The sequence below is a fragment of the Cololabis saira genome, chromosome 13 (assembly GCF_033807715.1).
Source record: "Cololabis saira isolate AMF1-May2022 chromosome 13, fColSai1.1, whole genome shotgun sequence".
Taxonomy (NCBI): Eukaryota; Metazoa; Chordata; class Actinopteri; order Beloniformes; family Belonidae; genus Cololabis; species Cololabis saira.
Genome location: NC_084599.1, coordinates 21,534,180 through 21,560,288, shown reverse-complemented (window position 1 = coordinate 21,560,288; position 26,109 = coordinate 21,534,180). Strand labels below are relative to the sequence as shown.

The following is a 26,109-nucleotide window of genomic DNA, read 5'->3' as shown; positions in this document are numbered from 1 at the left end:
TTAATGACTGTTATGGGATTTGTGAATGGAAGAGGTACCACACCCATTTTACAGGAGAAAATTTTCATGATGTGAGTTAGGATAACTGGTTAGACTGATCATATCTGGACTCAAGCTTTAAAAAAAAAAAAAAAAGGTGTAAGGCATGGCCTGGAGTAGATCTGAGTTTACGTTTATGCAACAAAATCTCTTGGTTAGGGTTAAAAAGGAAATCATGTGGTGATCTGAAAAGTTAGACAGTTTGTGATGAGTTGGGAGTTGGACTTTGTTCAGATACCATGTGGGATTTACCTGGGCGCTTGATATTTTCTGGGATAAAATGGTACCCGAGCAACAGTGGATGGTTTTTTAATAAGTACAGCTTGTACAGAAACACCTCAGGCTGTGGTGTTAATACATACAGTACATGGTATTTGAAGACCCAGGGGTACTCTGTTTACTAGACAGTTTGTTATGTAAGAAGATGGTGTTGGATTGAAGGACATTTTACATTTATCTTCTCAGTGGAGGTAAGTATGCGCTTCAGCACCAGAGGAAACATGGAAGATGTTTACAGTTCTGAAGGGGGAGTTTGATGAGACAGCAGAAGAACCTTTACTCCCATCTCACCCTCTTACACAGGCACACACATGCTCACACGTTCTCGACTAAAATATTAATCAGTTCACAGCACAAAAGTACAAAGGGTTGCAGACTGGGTTCTTAGAGAATTCTACATGATTCTGGATGTTCAATTATTGATGAGGCAAGCTCAGGCTTCTTAATGATACTCCAGTCCCTGCTGGAGAGGGAGAGGATATGTGGACTGTGGGGAAAAAATATGATGTGGTAAAGAGATGTCTTGTGTGCCTGTTTCACTGTAAAAACAGCCCCTCTATAAATTAGCCAAATATTCTTGTATCTTGACAAGGTACAGTATATTATAATTATGTTATGGTTAATATTAAGCCAAAACCACCCTGCCAAGGGGGTAGGAAATGCTTTCTTGACTAGAATTCTTACAAGTAGCATTAGTCTAGCCACTAGACAAAAAGTAACACTAACTTCTTAGAAATTCATGTTTGCAGGTTGATCCACAGACATTGTTGTTATACTGTACTGTAGGTGACCATGGTGATAAGTGTGTCACAAAAACACAGTGACTCAGGAACATACTCATGCCTTTCTAATGTAGCCCGCCTGACCAAGAGTCTGGTGAGGTTCTTGTACTGGGGTGGGGGTGATGTGATTATTAAACTGAGGTCCTGTGATCTAGTCTGGCTTCCTGCGATTCAGGCACCACTGTGTGCTCAGTTTGAGTTCATTCAATTCGAAATTTGAGGGACATTAATTAATGCAATCTCATGTAATGCATTAATGTCAAGATCAGAGGTAGCCTTATCCAGTGTGCCACTGTAAAGAAGACACATAATGTTGCACAGTCTCTCCAACTTTGTGTCATCACACTGTGGTGCAGTAGGAAGAGCAGTCATCTGCCAATCAGAACATAGCTGGTTCATCTCATGGTCTTGCAGCCCACATGTCTAAATGTTTCAATGTCTGAGCAATATAAACCCCCGATGCATTCATTGATGTGGGATTGCAAGTATTATAGAAATAAAGCCCTAAATACACTCAATCTAACCAAATCTGTGTGAGAGTTCTGTATCAAATTCATATCTTTTAAAATTTAAAGATATTATTGAATATAAAACTGCCTTGACAATGTATAAAGCAAGACACAATCAACTCCCTAGGAATATTCAGGGGATGTTCTCTGATAGAGAAGGGGGGTATAATTTAAGGGGGGAATTAAATCTAAAAACCAGAGTGGCTCGGACAACACTTAAAACCTTCTCTATTTCAGTATGCGGAGTCAAGCTATGGAACAGTATTCATGTAGAACTCAAGCAATGCTCAAGTATGAACCAGTTCAAAAAAAGATATAAAGAATGCCTTATTATGAGATATAGACAGGAAGAGTTACATTAAAAAATAGCGTGTTAGATAATTGAATTTGTATGATGTATGTATGGACCAGTATATGATATATGCCAAAGGAAGGCTCTATTTAAATGTATAATATATAAAGTATAATGTATTGCTCCATGGTGTATATTGAGTATTATAATGTATGGAGAATATGAATATGTGTATGTATGTATGTATGTATGTATGTATGTATGTATGTATGTATGTATGTATGTATGTATGTATGTATGTATGTATGTATGTATGTATGTATGTATGTATGTGTATATGTATACGGCTTAATTTCGGGTGGCAAATTATATTTTGTGTTGTAAATAACCGGGGCAGGGCTAAATAAGTTTTTTAACTTCTCCCTGCTCCATTTCGAGCATGCAAAAAAAGGAAGAAAAAGAAAAAGAAAAAAAAAAAGCCAGTGAGGCATGTTTTTGTTTATGATTGTTATGATTTGTATTATACTGTATTTATCATGATTATTATTTAACTATTGTTCTGGTTTAAATATATATTTTTAGCATGTTCGAAATAAAGTTTTTCATTCATTCATTCATTCATTCATTAATGTATATATAAAATGTATATCTAATCTAATCTGTATATTTGAATATATAGATTGTTTTACTGTTTAACAAAATACATCTGAAGCACGAAAAGTAAATAAGTAAATAATGTTGTAGCCATCTGTTCCTTTATCATCTCCCTATGTGTTGAATTTCAATTGTGATTTAAGGATGAAGCAATACTTGATCTGGATGAACTAGCCGCCCATGCTTCATTTTATTAATATTCAGCATAATGAAGTGATCTGCAGATAGATCCCCCTCTCTAAATTATCATTCTGGCCACAGCAAGGATAGATTAATGGAAATGCTCTGTCTCTCTTTTTCTTCACCATAGAGTTCGTTTAGCACTCACACACAGACACGTTCACTCATCTATCGGCCATTACCAAAGGTCTGCAATTTTATCAGTGTGAAGAAGGCGAGGACATCAGGAGATATTATTAGATAAGCCACCAGTGTTGTGTATCAGTTATTAATAATGAGGCCTCTGCAGGCCTCCAATGTGGCAAAACTAATCAACATATTATATATTGTATATTCCCATATACAAATGCTTTTCACTTTAATGTTTTAATTTTGCTTTATTTAACAGTTTATAATTATTAAAGTAATATCCAGGTTATGTGGCACTAAGAAATCTTACAATACTTAATCTTTAAAGAAACACATGCTCTTTGTTCCTTATCGTTTGTATCGCCAGCCCAGCCCTGTGACAGAATATATATTAGTTAATTTTGCTCACAGCAGAAAAAAAAACATTGTAATTTTACAGTAAAGTTGGATTATAATGTTGGGAAGCATATATAAAATATGATGGCACATTCCAAAGATATGTTTTTATTATTATTTCTAATTGTAATTATATATTTGTGATACCTTAATACCGAAACAACTGTAACAGTGATTCTGAGTAAAAGACGCACAACAAGGGACAAAAAACAAATTAGTGAATGAATTCTCATGAGAAAAATCGAAATTATAAAAAAAAAAAAAAACAAAGATTTAAGATGCTCAAGGTGCTGTTTGACAGCTTGTACAGAATTCTTAATCAGCCCCAACAATCGAGGAACTGAAAAACAAAATGAAAACCTGAAATTTTTCAGTAATTAACTCGTGGTTATTTGAGTTCAGGTTGTGGTAGCAGAAAGCTTCAGACCTTCCTTTCCCCAGCCACCTCCTTTTGGCCTTCCGGGGGAATACTGAGGCGTTCCCAAGCCTCTCCGGTGTATTCCAGGTCGCCCTCAGGGGCTCCTACCCAGATGATTCCTTAACTGACATCTCTTGATGCAGAGAAGTAGCGACTCCAGTCCAAGTCTTTCCTGGATAACAGAACTTTCTCACCATATCTGTAAGAAATAGTCCAGCCACCCTGTGGAGGAAACTCGTTTCATTCACTCATATTGGTGATTTAAACTCTTTCAATCACCACCCACAGTTTGTGACCACAGAGGAGGGCAGGAACAAATATCGACAGCCTTGCCTTTCGGCTCAGCTCTCTCCTCACCACAGCAGAGTCTGCACCACTACAGACATTGCACTGCATGTTAGAGGGAACCTATTATGGCATCTAATACCCATTTTAAACAGGCCTTGAATGTCTTAAAAACAAGCTTTTGATTGTTTTTGCTAAATGAATTAGAAATTCAGCCTCTGAGCCATGTCTGCAGCTTCCCATTCTCTAACCTCATTCTCTATGTGGGATTCTGAGTGGGCGGAGAGGCTATGATAATGAGGCACTGTGCTGATTGGCTGCCTGAATGACGCGATACACCGTTATGGAAAAATGGCGGAAGCTCCGGCCGGCAGAGTTAGTTGTGGACGTGGTTTCACGCATCGGAGGACAACCTATGTAAATCGCATTTTGGTTACGTAACGAAAGGGAGCAGAATCTGAACGGCTCGTAGAAGCCACATCACACTGGATGGCTCATCCGGGCGGCTGTACAGACACTGCAGAATCTGGTTGCTTTCCTCCTTCTCTGAGTTGGCAGGCTGAGGAGAGACCACTTTATATATGTTAAAGCAAAACATGTTTTTCATTATAGGTCCCCTTTAAGTTCCTCCATTCTTCCCCCTACTCACAATCATGACTTTGAGATTGTTAAACTCCTCGACTTAAGGCACCACCTCAGTTCCAAATCAGGGAGGGAATTTCACCCTTGGTTCCCCAACTGGGAACCATGGTTTGAGATTTGGAGACGCTGATTCTCATCCCTGCCGATTTAAACTGAACCATGAACTGCTCCAGTCCACAAACAATAAAACTTAAACTGAAACATGACCTCATGCAGTAGTGATGATGAACCTATAGCGGCTTGAGTAACAGCCTTTCCCTTGTACTTACGAAATCCATGTCCAGAATTGCCAAGTACAAGTTTATAGGTACATCTGCAAAATCGATTGCAACTGCAGCTACACCATTGTAAATCCTATCCGTGAACCCTACTTTGCATTATGCATTTGTGAAATACTATTTTAATAGTAAGTACGTTTTTTCTTTTCTTTTTTTCTTTACTTTTTTAACAGGAGGCTTAAAATAGAAACTTTTACCTCAAATTACAGACCATGTTGACCTTTCCACTAGGAATATCCCTTACTCTCAACATCATATGTACTTATGGAAGGATTTACTTATCAATGCTCATGACCATTATTGCCTCAGCCAGCTGCCTTAGTTTCAAATTCAGGAAGGAGACACACAAATTCACTTGAAACTACCACAGAGGCTGTGTACTGCAGCTGAGGACTTCTGTGTTTCAAATTCAAATAGAGGGGCCGTAGGTTTTCTCAGGTCATCACATCATCTGTTCACCAGCTGGTTATCACTATTAACGCTGTGAGAAAACCGAGCAGAGATAATGATGAAAAAAAGAACAAGAGATAAATTATTGAAGAGACGGATTGAGCTGGAGGAAATAAGAGGAATGCCTTTATGTGCAATTGTACATACAAATTGGTGACTTGGCAGTTTAATTGGCTGGCAAGCCCTACATTATACTCGCAACAGTTGACAAAGAGCAACACCCACTAAGGGTTTTGTGTCACCACTAAGTACCAGACGCTCAGAGGGGATGGAAGAGATGGAGTAAGTGGAAAGGGAGTTGATGAGAGTAAAGATGACAGGTTTGTGGTGACAAGCATATCAGTTTGTTTCTCCGTAGCTGATATTTACAGTATCACTTCAAGGAAAGAGTGTGTCATTTGTTTTAGTTTTGTTATGGTTTGGGCTGAGAACCCAGACACATACTTTGAGCTGAGGTATGACTTGTAAATTGATTTATTGATAACAGAGCTGTAGTTGGGAAGAGTTTCAGAGCCTTTGTTTTGAAGCTGGGCTCATTTGCACATCTCCTGTGGAAATCATTTAGCCTACAGGAAACACATTTGAAACAAATAGAAGTAATATTTTACAGCCTTCACAGAGAGTTTATTCTTGAACAACCTTGATAATATGACACAAATGTGTGCTTTATATTCAGAAAGGAGTTTAGAAAATATCAGGATAGTCTTTAATGGGTATAGTTTTTCACAGTGACATTGCTGAGCCCTCTAAAGTCAGTGCAGGGCCAGGGTGACCCATGTATCTTGTTAACAGGAAGGAGACCAGCAGTCACCAGAGAGAAAGATGGATGAATTATCCCTGTCAAAGACACTTGAATACATTTTCCCATGGCTTATCTTTCTGGTTTTGACTGGTTGTAAAGATGGCTTAAAGTAAGGGGCTCCAGACAGACGATCAATTTGGCAGTCTCATGGCCTGTGGGATGGAAGAAACAGAATGTGGTGTTTGGATAATACAGGCAAAAGATCATGGGAAACACTTGGAAATTATTATAAATACATTTTTTATTTGTCTGTTTTCTGTAGCAGTGAATTCTGAGCCTAAACAGAATACCATAATAACTCAAATTAAAGCTGCAAGCAGCGATGAACGGGCCCTCGCACTCACGGCCACCGCCCCCCATAAGCATATCAGAAACGACACCACCCACGACTTCCTATGTCAAACCATTCAAAAGTTATAGCAGAAAAAAGGGACAACCAATCAGAAGAAGGGGCGGGGCTAATTCAGGCCAATGAAGGCCAAGGACTCCATACAGAATCTGATGACACCACCCACGACTCTCTACGTCAAACCATTCAAAAGTTACAGCAGAAAATCGGGACAACCAATCAGAAGAAGGGGCGGGGCTAATTAAGGCCAAAGAAGCTCAAGGACTCATTACAGAGTCCCATGACACCACCCACGACTCTCTATGTCAAAACATTCAAATGTTATAGCAGGAAATAGGGACAACCAATCAGAAGAAGGAGCGGGGCTAATTTTCACCAATTATGGTCAAGGACTCAATACCGAGTCCCATGACACCACCCACGACTCTTTATGTCAAACCATTCAAAAGTTATGGCAGAGAAAGGTATTCTAGGGGGCGCTGTTGAGCCGTTAGGCCACGCCCATTAATGCAAACCATGAAATATCAAATTTATCGCCAAGCCTGGCTTGCATGCAAAATTTGGTGACTTTTGGAGAACTATCAAATTTGGACCAATCAGATTAGGGGACGCACGCTTTTTCGCGTCTAGCGTCGCCCAACGATAACACTTTTGAAAGAGAAAAGTAATGCGCGTCGTCGCAAGATGGAGACGCACATTTTGAGGTATAACAGACCTGGGTGCACGTTACGGTTCGGGCCGTATTAATTGCCGAAGGAATGGCATAAATTGCGCCAAAATTACACGATTAATTCAAAATGGTCAAAATGGCCAACTTCCTGTCAGGTTTCGGCCATGGCGCCAAGAGACTTTTCTTGAAGTTGCGACATGATACAGGTGTGTACCAATTTTCGTGCATGTACGTCAAACCGTATTGTGGGACTTGAGGCACAAAGTTTTCTAGGGGGCGCTGTTGAGCCATCAGGCCACGCCCATTAATGCAAACCATGAAATATCAAATTTATTGCCAGGCCTGGCTTGCGTGCAAAATTTGGTGACTTTTGGGGATGCAAACCATGAAATATCAAATTTATCGCCAAGCCTGGCTTGCATGCAAAATTTGGTGACTTTTGGAGAACTATCAAATTTGGACCAATCAGATTAGGGGACGCACGCTTTTTCGCGTCTAGCGTCGCCCAACGATAACACTTTTGAAAGAGAAAAGTAATGCGCGTCGTCGCAAGATGGAGACGCACATTTTGAGGTATAACAGACCTGGGTGCACGTTACGGTTCGGGCCGTATTAATTGCCGAAGGAATGGCATAAATTGCGCCAAAATTACACGATTAATTCAAAATGGTCAAAATGGCCAACTTCCTGTCAGGTTTCGGCCATGGCGCCAAGAGACTTTTCTTGAAGTTGCGACATGATACAGGTGTGTACCAATTTTCGTGCATGTACGTCAAACCGTATTGTGGGACTTGAGGCACAAAGTTTTCTAGGGGGCGCTGTTGAGCCATCAGGCCACGCCCATTAATGCAAACCATGAAATATCAAATTTATTGCCAGGCCTGGCTTGCGTGCAAAATTTGGTGACTTTTGGGGAACTATCAAATATGGACCGATCAGATGAAGGGGGGGGCGCGCTTTTTGGCGTCTAGCGTCGCCACGGTAACACTTTTGACGGAGAAAAGTAATGCGCGTCGTCGCAGGATGGAGACGTACATTTTGATGTATAACAGACCTGGGTGCACGTTACGGTTCGGGCCGTATTAACTGCTGAAGGAATGGCATAAATTGCGCCAAAATTACACAATTAATTCAAAATGGCCGACTTCCTGTTCGGTTTCGGCCATGGCGCAAAGAGACTTTTCTTTAAGTTGCAACATGATACAGGTGTGTACCGATTTTTGTGCATGTACCTCAAACCATATTGTGGGGCTTGAGGCACAAAGTTTTCTAGGGGGCGCTGTTGAGCCATTAGGCCACGCCCATTAATGCAAATCATTAAATATCAAATTTTTCACCAGGCCTGGCATGCGTGCAAAATTTGGTGACTTTTGGGGCACGTTTAGGGGGGCAAAAAGGCCCTCATTTCGTTGGAAGAAAAATAAAAACGAGAAAAACAATATCTCTTACAGATACAATAGGGCCTTCGGACTGTAAGTGCTCGGGCTCTAATAAAAGTCCATGTGATCTTTCTTGTCAAATAGATTGTGTTTATTAACCAGGACTAGGGACATTTGAAAACAAGAAAGCTAATCCATTCCTGAGAATGTCCTGATACTATAAGCATGGTTACATAGTGTACATAGTTTACCAGAGCAGACAGGGAATGGCAGGGAACAACACCATTGTGGATCAGGGTAAACATGGTTCACCGGTACGTCTTCCGGATGTTGATCATTTCAGTGTTATTGTTTGTATCAATGGTAAAGAAAATGGTTTCACTGAGCAAAGAAGAAGACTTTTGGGTTGGGGCCTCCTCCCAGTTGGACGTGCTCAAAACACCTCCCCAGGGAGGCATCCTAAACAGATGCCCGAACCACTTCAGCTGGCTCCTTTTGATATGGGGGAGCATTGGCTCTACTCTGATTCCATCCCAAGTGACCCTTATTCTATGACTCACACTTGCATATTGGGTGCGATGTCAAGAATGGTATGTGCAGACTGTATGGTGAAAAGACCTCCTTAATCGTAGGCTACTGTATGAGGGATGTAAAAGAGCATCATCAGCATGTGTTGCTGATAAATAATCAGCAATAAGCAAAACAAGAAATTAAACTGCAGTGGAGGAGGATGTGGTCCCAGTCATGATAAGGGAGAAGAGGCAAGCTGCATTCATTATTTTGTTATTTCATGTTGAATTTAATTTCTGACACTGTTGGAAAATGAGGAAGTCTTTGGTTGCAAGACCTTTGAGGCAGCTGTTGCTCTCTCACTGGACGTTGTAGGACAGTCTATTTTGAATTAGGACCAAATATTTGGCCGTGATTCTTTCTCGATGGTTGTTCTTTTGCCTGCGACAGCCCAAAATCATGCACCATTTGTTTCCCATAAGGGTCGTTCTCAAGCTAATAGCTCCAATCTCCTTTCCCTTACTGTGTGTTTTCAGTCAGTTTAGTCCTTTGCAATACTGGGGTATGAAAGTGATATCACTGTACCTGTCCCACTGAAGACTGAAAACACAACCTTTCTGTTCATGTCATTCAAGCATGTGGAGTAAATGTGCCACTACTGCATGTTGTTAGCCAACTATGCCTTATGTCTCTTTGGCATACTTACACCTGTTATAACTGACCATATCAAACTGTCTCTCTTGCTTTCTCTCTCTCCAAACACATATGCACACACATACATGCACTATCCCATCCATCTGCTTTCTGATCAATTGATGAGTTCAGACACAACAGGAAGAGATATGTCCCCCTGAGCTGTTACCATGGTGACTGAGGACCCTGCCCCAGGTCAGGCTGTCGTTGGCTCTCATCCTGGTGTCTCTCTGGTCAGTATCTACATTAAATAGAGACCAGACGAGATCTGTGCTTTATGAAAGATGAGGGATGTTACAGTTTTTCTTGATTGCCTAAGCATGATTTTCAAAACAGGGCCCGTGGTTTCAAAACACTACACACAATTAGCACAACAACACACCAAATTAGCAAAACACTACAGATCCTTTGCAAAATTAAACACGCTTGTAAAAACTATACAATTCTTTTTAATAACCACACTTTGTTACCATATGAAACAAACACGTTTCACATTACTATACTCTGTTTGCACGAGTTACACTCTGCTGTGATAAACCTAAAACACTTTTAGCACTTCTACGTCCCTATGATTAGAGTAGGCTACTATCAACAAAGTACAAATATACAGTTTTTCTTGATCGTTTTGGCCCATTTTTCCATTCACAGTTTACTTTTTCAAAACAGCTCACACAAAGCCCTTAACAGAAGCTGAAATAACCAAAACACTTTATGATGTTTGCAGAATGACACCACTTTCTCAAAACTTGTCACACATCCATCAAAACCAAACTTTTCCATCAAAACCTAGAATTTTTTCTCAATTGAACATGTGTGTTTTCTCATTTATTTACTGTAACGATGGTTAACAAAATTGAAACCACAGCTATCAATATCAACTTTTGTTCAACACCCTCATAGTATTGACTATTTTACAACTGACAACATACTACAATCTGGGTTTTGTATTGAGCACTCTAACTTAGTTATATAACTTAGAAATATACTGTCACAGAGTATTACAGTAAAATCAGAAAATGTGTATACAGTAAAATATTGTAGATCTGTTTTTGTATTGCTGAAGTTCCTGTCAACACCATTGATTTACATTTGTTCTACTGTGTACAAAATGTCAAGATTCTGACAGAAAAATATTTATTGCAGTACTTGTCACATGCACATACTGTAAGCAATTAAAATGACAGGGTTCAATATGCAGTACAACAAAGGTCAATTCTCAAAGAAAGTACTGTAAATGAAACACAATGAAATGAAACCCTGAAAATATGAAAAAAATAAAAATACAGGAAAATTACGCATTGTCGACACGGGCCTGACGATCAGGCCACATGTCCTCGTCCACGTCCTCCTCGATCCATGCTTGGTGTCAACTTCAAGCTATTGACCTCTTTGATAGGTTGAGGACTACTTGCTTTGTTTTGCAAAGAGAGTTCACACAGGTGCTGATCATTTTTAGAATTGAGAGAGCAGTTCCAATTGGCTGCTACAAAGTGTCTGCAATGTGTTGCCATGGTAAATCAGTTATGTTTTGTGTCTCTTTGTGAGAAGTGTGTTAATTGTTTTGAAAAGTGTATTACAGTAAAAGTCAAAGAAAATTGTGTGAAAGCAATGAGAAATAGTTAACCGATTCGCCAGAGAGGACTCTTGCTGTGCAAAGAAGGTGTGAGCATTAGATAAAGTTGACCCATGATGTGCAAAATGTGTCAAAGCAATCGAGAAAAACTGTAGTCTTTCTCTGACTCTTGTGCTTGGAGACCAATGAGCTCACCTGCTGCTTTCTATAGTGTAGATACACCTGATTGGTGTGTCTACATTTAAGCAAACAAGTGTTTGCACACCTGATGACTGTGTTGAACCAACTGGTTGGACGGTGTGCTAATTTGACAGTCAGTGCTTTGGTATTGCAAAGAAGTGACTTTATGATAGATTTTTGTGTCTAATGTACGTTTAGTGTGTTTAGTGTTTTGAAAATCACTGTGTGTAGAGTTTTGCAACAAGTGTGAGGTTGACAATGTGCTTATAGTTGTGCAAATATGGGCTGATGTTTTGCTTCTTGAGTGTAAGGTTTTGCTAATAGTGTACTACTTTTAATTTTAGTGTGTAAGCAATCGAAAAAAACTGTAATGTACACATTCTCTTTATGTATGATGTGTAATATGACACATGGGAAGAAAAAGGACTGGCATGCCCTCACTTTTACATTTCAGAAGGTATTTGTGTCACAAATCAAGCAATGTAGTATAATAAGTTTGAAGAAAGAGTGTGTGACTGAGGGTGCTTGGCGTAATTGAAATCACTTACTCCTGTTTTAAGTGAGACCTTGAATCAAATCATTGAGTAGTGATAAAACTGACAAGCTGTCAGTTTAATAAGCTCACCACACACCGCCCTCCCAGGAGCTGTGAAGAGATTGAGTGGGCTGTGGTACAGACTGTATCAAGAAGCTTTATGTCATTTGATCAGAAAGGATAAAGCGCTGCATTGAATTCCAATTGGTCTTACTTTTCCCCAGAACTGTTAAATTTCAAATACTGTTGAAACTTATCACTGTTAACACCGAATGAAGGCCAGGGACACGTCTCAGTTTATGACATTACAGTTTTCTTGAACAAATCCAGTTAATAGGGAAAAAAGATAATTTATTCATGACATCTATTCGTTTGCAGTCTGATACTGAATCATCTTTGCATCTTTTTTGGTAACTTCAATTACTTTTTAATGACAGGTTTTAAAAGCTTAGATGCCATGTGTATCAATCTGATTACCTTTGAACCCCTGAATTTATTTATCTATTGAAAAACTCTTTGATGGTTGTTGTTGTGGTTCTTGGATTTAGATTTTGGGTGTATTTGATTTTAAGTTTTGCTGTTGGTTTGGTGGATTTTTTTTGGCTTTTGGACTTCAGTTTTGTGCTTGCTGGACTTCTGTTTTTGTATCTTGTGGAGATTTCTTTTCTTTTACCCTTACCTTTATTTTTGTTAGTTCAAAGTAATTTTTAGAAAGATTTTCCATGCTGGTTTGGATGCTGTTCTGGAGGATTTCTACTGGTAATGCTGGCCTTTTTTGAACATTTGTGATAAGATAATAAGATATGACACTAAAAAGTTGTTTACCGTATATGTGAGAGCAGCAGATTAACTTCTCAAGGCCAACTTTATAAGAAAAGACCTCAAATGTAGAAGACTTGTAATAGGAGATGTTAAGGTGTACTCAATGAAATGACCGGTGAGGGTGTATTCCTAAGTACAGTATTTTGAACTGCTACAATGATATTTTCCCTTTGGGGGTTAATAAACCATTATTCAATTCAAATTAGTTTATTCTCCCTGAGAAAGCCCTTTGTATGTGACGATTTTCAGCAGAAATTTTGTAGAAAATGTATTTGAACTTTAGTGAATGAAGTCTTGATAAAAGCTAAAACATGTACAACAAGATTATATACATGTAAGAGTGCTTTGAATGTTATACTTTTAAATTTGTAGTTTTCACTCCCACAAAGAGAGCAGATGTTTTACTTCATGCCTTGTGTGGACCCATCTTGTTTTTTTTTTGTTTAGAATTTATATCTTTTATGTTTTAATTGGTGGATTCAGGCCCTTAAAGTTCTTAGTGAGATGAGGGAATAGAAAAACATTTTAACTGTAAAATGAGTATTTTGGAGTGTTTTGAAAGATATTTTTTTCACTCAATAATTGAAGTAGCTTAACCTTTATCATAAGTGATCACATTGATTGACATGCTCCATCCAGTCTACTAGAGGGAGCCATTTGGCTTAAAGGAACATTCTGGAGTTAGATTAATCTAGGTTTATTATCATATAATCATCAGTGTAAATATTTGTTATTGACAAAAGCAACAAGAACCAAAGCAGTTTTGAGTTTGAACAGAACATACACGTGGAGCAAAATAGCAATACATGTTAGCCCAGAGGGCAACCAGCCAAAACCAGAAAAAAATTACTATTTTAAGCCTCTGGCAAAACTCAGAAATCTCATTCATTCATGTGATAGCGTAGCCAGTTTCTCTACATGAACCAAGGCCATTTTAACTTTGTATGCATATGTATGCATCCCATTTGCATGACCATCAACATAAGCCTGTACCAAGTGATAACCAAATGTCAGTCAAATTATTGTCAGAAGATGAGAGTGCATGCCCACTGATTTCACTGAACTCCATCAATACAGTTTGATTCTTCTTTTTTTGTGTGTTTGTGGTGGCTTCTGAAATGTCAGGTTACCTGTTTTGTTAGCTGCAGTTATGCTTTCTGAAATGTTGAGTTCAAGGAAATGTTAATTAGGCAGTTTGGGTATTGGAGACTTTTTTTGTTTTGGGCAATTATCTATATTTTGGCATAATTCTTGTTAAATGAATATTGTCATTGTGACATGTCATATTGCATGTTTTCCTGAGGTTGGATTTGCCTTGTGTTTTTTTGTTAAGATGTCACCTCAGTCTCTCACTTCTAACAGATGGCTAATAAATCATTTACCTCATAAATAATTTTGAATCAATTATTCATTCTAGTTTAAGAGCAAACACTTAGCTGCACACAAACCAATATGTAGGCTCATCCTCAATTGATAATTAATTCACAAAGCCAGCCCTGTTTGTCAGCATGTTGATTAGCAGCGCAGCAACATTTGATCTTAAGTAGTGACTTGAATATCTTGTCTTTGAATGTACTGTTGTATGTTTGTGCGCCTGTGTGTGCGTCTTCCAGTCAGAGAGAGACGGAGAGAGAGAGAGTATAAAGGACAGATGAGGGGGGAGTTAAAATTGAGAGTACACTGTGGGAGGCTGAGAAGCTTATATCAACTAAACCAACCAGGGCAGCACTGTAGGAGTCCCTCACTTCCTTATTCTGTCAAGGCAATCCGTTGCACGCACACACACACACACACACACACACACACACACACACACACACACACACACACACACACACACACACACACACACACACACACACACACACACACCGCCACCTACTAACATATAATAAGCTGTTTGAGCAGCCTTTCAAATAATTATCCCTGAGAATCAGTCTTTCCTGGATGGGGAATTTTTTTCATATCCAATAAATAAATAGCTGTTCATCTTCTCCAGAGACAGGACTATGTTGCATTTTCATTAAAAACACTTAAAAAAAAAAAAAAAAAAGCATTGGCCTTTTGTCATGTCACCTTATCAAGGTTTAAAGTTACACATATTTGCATTTTTTTTGGTTAAAAGACAAAAAAAGTTAAACGAATTACATAAACCATATTAGAAAAACTAGTTTAATCTGACAGAATAAATATGTTTTATGAAAAAAAAGTGAACAACTGCCCTGTTTTTATATTTTTTTACTTTGTTAGCTTGATTTTCTCTATTTCTTTGAGTGAGGTTTCACCGAGCAATCTCTGAGTGACAGAAGTCTAAACAAGCCCACTTGACAATATACTGTACAACAAATACATGGTTTATGTATCTTTCTCAGTGACTTGATAGTAGAGGAGCGATTTGCTTACATGGCACTTGGGTATTAAGCTACATTCGTGGCACAAAGGGGAAAAAAAGCTTTAATTTAAACTACCGTGCACCTTAAATGGTAAAATCTTAATAATATCGGTAATTGTGAATTATTAAATATTAACTAATTGGATTATTTAGTTAAAATGTTACTTTTCTATTCCAAAGTTACCAATATAATTATTACAATACAAATACAAAATTCCATAAACAAGTTCTTAACTATTGGAAGATTTAATTAAAAAAAAAAAAAAAAAAAAAAAAAAATCAGTTGTGTGGTGTCACCTTGTGGAATAACAGAACCATAACAGTTAATAAGAAATCCTTGTTCATTTTTTTGTGATCGTTCCAGCTGCAGGGAAATTGAAGATCATACGATTTTCCATCCTTTACAGAAACTTTGAGGCCACTTGTCGATCCCATCACGTGATCAGAAACGTTGTTGCAGACTTGACCAAATCGGACGTTCCATTCAGATCAGGGATTGGATATATATTTTATTCTCATTTTTTGATTGGAGCATCAAACAGACTCAGGAAAAAATGCTAAACAACTGGTGCATCAACGGGTCCACGTTTTGCGCAACAGCGATGCTAATATAAAGAAAGCTATGGGTGGGCTGTGTCCGCTCTATAGACCCCTTTCCGTGTTTGTAAACAAGTATGACGTAGGCAAGCTGCGCGCGCATTGTTGCGGCAGAAAGACGGAGTTCATGACAGTTTACACCAGCCGATTGACGGAAAAAGATCGTGGAAATTACGTTACTAAACTAACTTTGGCGGATGGAAAGCAACTTCCTTCCCGGAGGAAGATATCACAAAGTGGCCCGATGTCCAATGGCCGGATATTCATCAGTATTTGGTTGAGAAACCTAGTGTTTACACTCAGGAGAAGCTGCGACACTGTCAGCTCAGCAGCTGTCACAGCTGAAGTTTGTAAAGAATTATGACAGTCAACTGAATGTATTTTATACACTAGACATTTCAAGTTATTTTATTATTTCATATTTATTTAATTTATCTTATTATATTTGTTAATTTACTGTGTCCCCTTTGTTTCTTAATGAGTTTCATTAAGCATTGCCTTTGAATGAAAGCCATGTCATGTGCACCTTTGTCTGTGCTGGCTGAATGAAGTTGATAGTTATTTAAAAAAAAATAAAAATGAAAAATTATATGAGCTTTATTGTCCATCCTGCATCTCACATTATCTCCATTAATTTACAGAAACCTATTCCCACTAATATGATAAAAAGAAAAACATTAAAAGGCATATAATGCAAAATACTGTTTTTTAAAACTTAGTTCATTATTTTTAGGTAAATTCATTATTTTTATTTGAGGGTTTGTGGGGATTAATATATTTATAATATACCTGAGTTTGATATACAACACATATAGTGAATATATGTATATTTGTGCAGCATATTTACAGCTGTGGAAGTTGGATGTTTGTAGCTTTAAAAAGAGAAAATAATCAATACATTTACACAATCAGTGAGAAAAAACAAATAACTCCGGTAGTTTATTAGCAAAACTTTAATAGTCAAGTAAATCATTAATGGCTGATATTCAATTCATAGTCACAACTCCAAATCACTGATGAGAAAATAAAAAAATGTTAAGACTTGATGTTATTATTCAGAACCCTTATTTCTTAGATTTTTCTTACACTTTTGCTAAGGTTTGTGAGACTAGCACACACAATAACAATATCATAGAAGGTCAGCCTGTGACAGTGGAATTCTTGTCTGCAAAATTCTGAAGTTCTTCCATCTCCCTATAACACGTTCGCCATGTATCCTGACACGTGACAGTTGTCTTGATGTGTCGACCTCCTGTGCAGAAAGTTGCCGTTTGCCTTTGGTGAAAGCTGGAATGCGAAGGGTGGCACCATGAGCTGCAACCTTAATTTCATTAACACTATCAAAAGATGATCCTGTAGAGAGAGCTTCTTGCTGAATATTTTTACACTTCCTGCAATTTTGGTGCACAACCAGTCAAAGAGCACAGATGTTATTCTAGTGATAAACAACAGTTGTACCATGTTGCACTTAATATTTGAGTATGAAAATGTAGACTTCTTCAGCTCCTCTTTAAGTCTCATTTTCATCTCGCAGCTGTTGATACTTTTCCTGCAGGTTGACGTAGTCACTCTTCAGCTCGGTGTACCTCAGGTTCAGGTCATCGTATTCTGTCCTCGTGACTGGGATGTCCTCTTCAGCTTTAGCAGAAAAGAGAACAGTTGAGAATTGAAGACGAGATGGATGGATGGATGGATGGATGGATGGAGAGGTGTATAGAGAACATATGAGGGGCATTGGAATCAGTAGAGGACAGTTGTGAATAGGAGAGGAGAAAAGGACGGGGACAAGGAGATTTTATTTGTCACATACATAGACCTAAGATTAATTGCAACTGTGTTAGTCTACACTGTGCATAAATATGGGTTGTAAAGAAAAGAATGGATGTGGAGATCAGCATAGGGGGAGAATACTCAACATGGTTGAACCATTATACATACAATGAGACATGAAATGACAACAGTGGCTACACTTACTAGGACTGTGATCCATGCCGGTGATTCCTCAGGAGTTCCAGGAGCAGGAGCAGGTTGGTTTGGTGGAGCAACCAGAAGTCTTTCACTCCATTTCTTTTTTCTTTGGTACCTTCACATAAAAAAACTCAAATGAACAAAAATACTGATCTCAAGCTGCAATACAATACATTCCCATCTTAATTATCAGTTATGGTTTTCTTAATACCAAAATAAGTAAACCCTTAATATTCATGAGTTAATCATGTCATTAGGTTAAGCTAAAAACACAAACAGCTAGGTCTCATTTATTGTATTTTACCTTTTGATCTTTGCATCGGGGTTTTGGTTTTGTTTAGTGTATGAAAAAATAGAGGGCACAAAATCAGGACTCTCGTGGTCCAGTGACATCTCACCTGTAAAAAGAAAGATACACATTAGCCAAATAACACCAGATAAACACTTTTCAAGTTTCTTAAGTGTTCTGAGATGCTCAAATCAGAGAAAAGACAACCAGGGCACACATCCTAAACAACAATGATGCTAGAGGTTAAAGCTGTTAAGTTACGTGGAGCTGCTGTACACCCAAGGATCTATAATATTAATAATATTAATAATATTAATTATTATTATGTACACCACACTGAAGCTCTCAGCTGTATGAGTTATACTAGCACCAGTAGTAAACTTACAGTCTATGGTAGCAAACACTTACAATACACTTACTCTTCTTACAGTTACTCAATTAAAGGCATTCAAGTAAAGCTAAACCAGATAGCCACGATAACTCACCAGATATTAAATGAGCACTGCAAACGCGGGTATTCTAGATGATCCTCGGTCCAGTCGGTTCTGATGCTTGCAGCCACAGGCTCCTACGGTGCTTTTGAAATGGCCTGTTTCCTCTGGGAATTGCAAAAAAAATTATGTTCCTCGGGATTTCGATTTGTACACACGTAGGCTACACACAACAGCTGGTGGGCATGTTGTTCTTCTAATACGTTACTGCAACTCCAAAAACGCAACTTAAGAAACAAATCTTCCCTCGCTCCATTCAAACTCATGCAACTTCTTCAGCACTTCCGCCGCAACAATGCGCGCGCATCCTGTGATGACGTAGGCTGGAAAGGGGTCTATAATACATCCATGGCTGTGTCAGGTTACTAGGTAAAGTGAGTTCAATACATTTGTTTTGGGTGATCTGCGCATGCGCACAGCAGTGTTACAGCGGAGGCAAATAAATAAAAGTTAAATTACAGCGGTGATTGAAAACCGAACAAAGCTGGCGTCTGTGTCGTCTACCGAAGGCTTGCTTTCTCAGAGCAGCGAGATGGACACCCTGGCTACTGCGAGGAAGATTGTAAGTCACTTCAAACACAAGCATTTTATTCTTTAAGCCAGAAAAGCACAGTAAGAGGTAAAAGTACAGTCTAAAAAGCACATTACTGGCCTTACTTAATGACCCTGTTGCACTTTTATTTGCTTATTTGTTGACGTGCCTGCTGGGTATTTTAAGTTGAGCTGCTGTTTTTATTTAATTCAAATTTATGTTTAAATTTGCACTATTTTTACTAGGTAATAGTTGGACTATTATTACTTGACTGTCCAAGCTACCGCAAAGAGAACTGCACTGTTAAAGTGCAAAATGATAAAATAAGGTAATTAAAATAAAAATAGGGGACAACCTGGAACTGTTTATTCATTTTTCTAATCTGTTATGAAAGTATTGGACACTCAAAATCAAATGACTCACCAAATTAACACACCTGTGTGAACCCTCCTGGAACCCACAGAGATTGCCTTGAAGCACCTGAGACATGAAAAAACAATATATGACAATATATGAATCTCTGGGAGAGAGAATTTTTCAAATCAAACTTTATTTATGTAGGATGTTTTGTACAATAAAATGCAGCGCAAAGTGATTAACATTAAGAATCAAAATCAAACCCTGTCCACCCACCCCCCTTCCCCACCAACCCAAATCCCTATAAATTCTAAAATCAAATGAATGATCAGAAGAAACAATGACATGGAAAACATTGCTAGTAAAAAGGAGAATTGGGGTCTCCAGGAAATATCTGGTTTAGAGCGGCAAGGTATGGATGTGTGCCCAAGTTAAAGGACACGGATACGGATTTCCAGGTCAAATGAGTTTAATTAACTGTGGTCTGTAACAATACAAACAAGAGAAAAACGTATTAATATACCGAAATCAGAATACAAAGTAAATAACATAACTTACATGTTTCATTAATCATTAATGTATTCATTAATCAAATATTACAGCAAATTACCAATTAATATTAACATACCAACTCCAAAGAGGTTTATAAACTATAGAAATGAACAGTAGTAGCATAACTAATATATTACATAAAAGCAGTTTAACTGTAGCTTCAACAAAGTGTGAACGGATAAACATGCTGATGCTCAGTTCACCTTATAATGTCATTAAAGCTCACCTTTAGGCATCTACGCACAGTAAAAACTCATAAAAACAGGCGGATGGTTAAAACGGACAAAGAAAACAGCACCATCTATCGGCAGCCACATGAAGGAAAAGTAAACTGCCTTCGTTCAACGGCGTCGGAACGTAACGGTTGTGGTGCGTTCAGGGACCGTTGGTAAAGTCTGGTGAGTCCAGTAACGTAGGACAATTAAATATACACATAGAAAAATGAATAATATAAAATACTATGAACTAGTAAACATAAGCAGTGTGGGCTTTCTAACACAGCCGCCCCGAGTGTCTGCACGGACAATCGAATCCAAGGTAGAAAGGCCACTCAGGTAAGTGTATCCCCGACTTCATCATCTTCAAGCTTAGGGAGCTGGACTAAGCGAGCTACTGGTCGGATGTAGGTCCGATCTTTGACCTTAATGGCAGCAGTCTGGAGGCTTTCTAGGAGGTCTAAATGCACACATTGAGTAGTCATGCATTTGAAGACTATGCCCCAGTGATTCTCTGTCCGACGTCCAATCTTGACAGTAAGAGGACCGAAACAATCGACACCCCTTGACTGCTTCCCTTCCCCGCAGAATCCAAAACTGGCGACACAGTTCAGCCAGCACTGTCTTTGGTCCAGGATGAAGGGGAGTCTCTTCGAAATCCTGGATGATGAGCTTAGTCGGAGGATGCTTTGGGTCTAATACGACCGGGTGGATAGCATCCGACTTGACCTGCTCAGCTCGTCGAAGTCTCCCTCTTACTCTGAGGAGTCCTGTCTCCTTATCATACGCAGGACATAAGGATCCCAAACGACTGTTGGTTGGTAGGGGTCGGTCAGACATGAGTGCGAACTGCGCTTGGTTTAGAAGGAGATTCTCTGCCTTGATGTAACCGGCTGCTTCACTAGGTGAGCTAGAGCTTGAATCGGCCGCCCCATGTAGGGGTCGTGCTATTGCCTGCATGAGGTTCTTCCATGTGGAGAACGTGCTGACATCAGGGAGTTGAGGACTGGAATTGCATGTCCCGCGGCCACAGAAAACTGATTTCTTCATTTCGCTATCCTCTGGTTCTGGATAGGCTGATGGGCTAGCTGGCCAATGATCCTCGGTGTGACACAAGAACTTCTGGCCTTGGGGCCAGCGGTGTGGTCGGGACAGCTCCTTCAAGGTCTTACCCCGCATGATATCATCAGCAGGATCAATTTCCATGTACCTCCAGTTGCTCACAGCAACTGGATACTGCTGGAACCGAATGAGGACGTCTAGCAGCGATGGACCTAGGGCAGGTCCAGGGAGAAGAATGTCATTGAGGGAAGTCCCTTTGTACTGGAAAGAGCAATTGAAGACAATCCTGTCTTTGTTGTTATGCCGCACCATATGGTGAGGTATAAACCACGATTCTGGGGTTGCTGTAGCTATCTCAGATGGCACCACCGCTACATAGCTCGTCTTCTCCAATTTCTGGATCTCCTGACAGTATACTTTGGTACGGTCAGAGTCTTTGGCGAGCCTCCGCTCAGTACTTTGAAGGCTCGGCAACACTGCCTCCATAGGAGCCTGGAGAGTTGTGGAATTGGCTCGATGAAGCAGCGGTGCAGCGTATCTCTGTGTGCCATCAACAGTGACCCTGACAGTGGATGTCTGGAGTAGGGTTAAGGCTTGCTGATCCTGCTTCGATCGGGTTACCTGCTTCTCGCTCACGTAAGGCAGCGTATCGACCTGCCAAGGACGCTCAACTTTCTTGAAGAGCTCACTGGTCTGTGAGACTGTTGAGGTGAACAGACACTGCTGCTCTGATGCAGGAACTTGGTCAGTGCTGGTGGGACCTTGAAGAGTCCAGCCAAGCTTGGTGTGGACTGCAATGGGTCCTCCTGGTGGGCCCAAACGTACTGGCTCTATAGGTGTCAGGAGATGAGGCATGTCAGATCCGATAAGCAGAAGGGGTTGGACGTGGTCCACGTGAGGCAAAGGTAGGTTGCGGAGGTGTTTGTATCTCCGTTGGAGAGTTGTCACTGGGTAAGAGTGCTCGGAGAGACCCAGGGTATCACATGTAAATGCCTGACGTATGTGATACTTCTCACCAGGTTTAGGCAGGGAGGACACATGAAATGCAACTGAAGCACCGTGAAGCTGCACTACCTCTTGGTGAACAGTCCGAAGGTTGAGCGTTTCAGGCTCTGAGGTGAGATTGAGGTGTTGCACGGCTTGTGGCAGGATGATGCTTCGCTCAGATCCATCATCAAGTACTGCATAAGTCTCTAGTACTCGATCTCCATTATGAAGAAGGACTTTCACGACCTTCAGCATCACCTTTGGGGACCTGTTCGGTCTATCTAAGTACACTCTTGTACTCGGAGTGGTCACCATGAGCACACTCTTCTGGATTTGCTGGACTACATCATGCAGTACTGTCAGATGCTGCTCTTTGCAGGTGTTGCAAGGTCGCTTGAGGGTGCAAAAATCAGGCTTGTGAGATCGTCCGCATTTCCAACACCGCTGTCCATCAGTTATCCACTTCACGATCTGTCCTGTGCTCAGTTTCTTGAACTCTGTACAGGCGTTCAGGAAATGCTCTTTAGTGTCACAATGGGGACAGTAAGGTTTAGGTTTAGATGAGGGCATAGGTTGTGGAAACCGTCCCTTGGAGCCTTGGTCGTCATTGGCAGTGAGGAAAAACGCTGTAGGTTTCTCTTTTGATTTATGGAAAGCCCGGTGATCTTTATTTGTTGGCTTGGGAGATTCGTAGTTGTAGAGAGCAGCAGCTCGACCTGCTATGCGCTTAGCCTGGGATTTCCTCTGTAACCAGGAGCCCAAGTCAGATAAGGTATAGGTTTGGTCAGTACCTGTCCGAAGTATACCTTGGTTCAGGCAGTATTCCACGAACCCATCGCGATAGCTTGGCGGCATCTTACTCATTAGTCGGTCGACATGAGATCCACATCTTAATTCATAGCCGTTCTGTCCCTCCAGAGTCCTAAGCATGCCTACCAGTGATTGGATAGACAGGGCGAAGGCATCAAATGCTTCGGAGTCTCCGAACTTGAGGGCTGGAGTGTTCAGAATGGCGCCCAGTTCACTTTGGACAAGCTGACGGGGTTGCCCATACTTGTCCTGTAGAGCTTGGATGGCCATGGTGTACGGCCTCGGATCGTGCATGTAGGCCTTGGCCAGCTGGAGTGCACTTGGTAGTTTCAGGTGTCCAAGGAGAACTTGGTACTTGTACTGCTCGTTCAGGTGCTGATGACAGTTTAACAAGTTGTCAAGGGCCATCTTCAGTAGAGCAAAGTCACTTTCTTTATCACTGTCGAAGACGGGGATCATAGGCTTTGGAACACCGTAGGATGATGCAAGGAACAAATCCATACTGCTTGATGCTGCTTGGACAGGGTAGGAGAAAGCTGCACTAGGTTGGTAGTGCTGCGGTGGGTGAACTGCATATGGTGTATGCTGTGCCTGATATAATGTAGCACCTATAGGAGCAGGCTGATAACTCGTAGGTGCTAGATTAGTAGGCAGGGATGCTGAAGGAAGAGGTGAATGTGGCGCTGGAGGCTGAGCTGGAGATACTGGAAGCGGAGTCGTATGGAGAGCTGGATGTGGAGCCAGAGCCGCAGGGGGGGGAAACACAGACACTGGAGTCGGAGCCGCTTGGAGAGCTGGAGGCGGAGCCACGATTTGCGCTGGAGGTGGAGCCACAGACACTGGTGTCGGAGCCGCTCAGAGAGCTGGAGGCAGAGCGACGATTTGCGCTGGAGGTGGAGCCACAGACACTGGAGTCGGAGCCGCTCGGAGAGCTGGAGGCGGAGCCACGATTTGCGCCGGAGGTGGAGCCACAGATGCTGGAGTCAAAGCTGCATGTACAGCTGGAGGTGGGGCCACAGATGCTGGAGTCAAAGCTGCATGTACAGCTGGAGGTGGAGCCACAGATGCTGGAGTCAAACCCGGGTGTAGAGCTGGAGGCAGAGCCATAGACGCTGGCGGAAGAGCTGGAGTCATGCCTGCTTTTCCATCATCTGAGGGAGGAGGTGAGGCGCTAATGTCATGAGTATCCTGTGCTTTCTCTTTAAGTAGAGAAGTAACCATTTTGGCTATCACCAGTTCATTCTCTCTCTTCTTTAGTTGTCGCCGTTGTTCCAGTTGTCTGGTTAATGACTCTCAGGCTCTAAGGGCTTCCTCCTGTAGCTGTTGGGCCTCTCTGGCTTGATCTTGTAGTCTCTGACATTCAAGTTCGGCCTGTCGGTCATCTTCCAGCTGCTGCTGCATCTCCTCCAGCTCCATCTGCTTCAGTCGCTCTTCGAGCTGGGCTGTTTCCAGTTCTGAGAGGACCCTGGAGGAGAATCTGCTCCCCGACGAGCGTGTTGAACGTGTTGACCTGGAACTGGAGCTCCTCTGGGATGAGCGTGTCAGTTTACTGCGTGCACATTGGGAGGAAGGAGCCCGCTGTGTGGTTTGGGTTTGTCCCTGAAAAGGGAGAGTTGCAACCACATAGTCATCCAGGTACGCTGGAAGGCATCGTTCTCTCCGTGAGGCACGTTGGGGTGCAGATTCAGCTCCGGCATCCGTATGTGTAGGTTCCATACCTTGGTTGGTACTCTAATCCGGCTCGAAGGACCATAAAAAGGAGAATTGGGGTCTCCAGGAAATATCTGGTTTAGAGCGGCAAGGTATGGATGTGTGCCCAAGTTAAAGGACACGGATACGGATTTCCAGGTCAAATGAGTTTAATTAACTGTGGTCTGTAACAATACAAACAAGAGAAAAACGTATTAATATACCGAAATCAGAATACAAAGTAAATAACATAACTTACATGTTTCATTAATCATTAATGTATTCATTAATCAAATATTACAGCAAATTACCAATTAATATTAACATACCAACTCCAAAGAGGTTTATAAACTATAGAAATGAACAGTAGTAGCATAACTAATATATTACATAAAAGCAGTTTAACTGTAGCTTCAACAAAGTGTGAACGGATAAACATGCTGATGCTCAGTTCACCTTATAATGTCATTTAAGCTCACCTTTAGGCATCTACGCACAGTAAAAACTCATAAAAACAGGCGGATGGTTAAAACGGACAAAGAAAACAGCACCATCTATCGGCAGCCACATGAAGGAAAAGTAAACTGCCTTCGTTCAACGGCGTCGGAACGTAACGGTTGTGGTGCGTTCAGGGACCGTTGGTAAAGTCTGGTGAGTCCAGTAACGTAGGACAATTAAATATACACATAGAAAAATGAATAATATAAAATACTATGAACTAGTAAACATAAGCAGTGTGGGCTTTCTAACAGCTAGGTACAGAAGAACCAGTTTTGAACCTGGCAGAAATCGCTCCAGACACCACAGGACCACTGGTGGCATGGTTTTATGCTGATTCGACATATACATTGATGGTGTCATTAGTGGTATAAGTCCTTTTTCTAATGTTTACTCTGGATAGTTCTGGCAGGTATTATCCAATGATATGGTTAACTGCAACACTTTCCACAAAGCTCCATCCGCAGTGCCATCTGAGGTCCCACGGTGAGCATTTCAGACATAGAGCAGCCATTAGAGCTGAGAGTTCAGCTGGATCTTTGAAATCACAAGTTTCCTTGAAAGTTTTGAGCCTGCGTAATCATTGAGACATTGGCTTGATTTTTCTGTGTCAACTGACCCAGTTTAACCACTTATGTAGACCCTGGATTCACCAATAGACTTGCATTGTTTGAGAACCAGAGTGAATGGTCACTTCTGAAGGTAGACTCAGTGAGTGGTATTTTCTTTTAAAAATGTATTGTGACTGACTACGTTTACATGCAGTCAAAATTCGGGTTATTGCTAATATTCCGGTTACTGAAACATTCGGAATATTCCGTTTA

At 40.6% G+C, this 26,109-nt stretch overlaps 1 protein-coding gene and 1 long non-coding RNA gene across 2 annotated transcripts in view; one reads left to right on the top strand and one right to left on the bottom strand.

The window, feature by feature from the left end:
* Positions 1 to 26,109, top strand: part of LOC133458404 (voltage-dependent R-type calcium channel subunit alpha-1E) — a 121,234-nt gene that overhangs the window by 41,157 nt on the left and 53,968 nt on the right. The gene's annotated exons all lie outside the window — the stretch shown is intronic.
* Positions 17,818 to 18,681, bottom strand: LOC133458406 (uncharacterized). The gene is made up of 3 exons (XR_009783947.1): positions 18,578 to 18,681; positions 18,108 to 18,201; positions 17,818 to 17,918 (listed from the first exon to the last, which is right to left on the bottom strand). It is a non-coding gene; the product is annotated as an uncharacterized LOC133458406 (long non-coding RNA).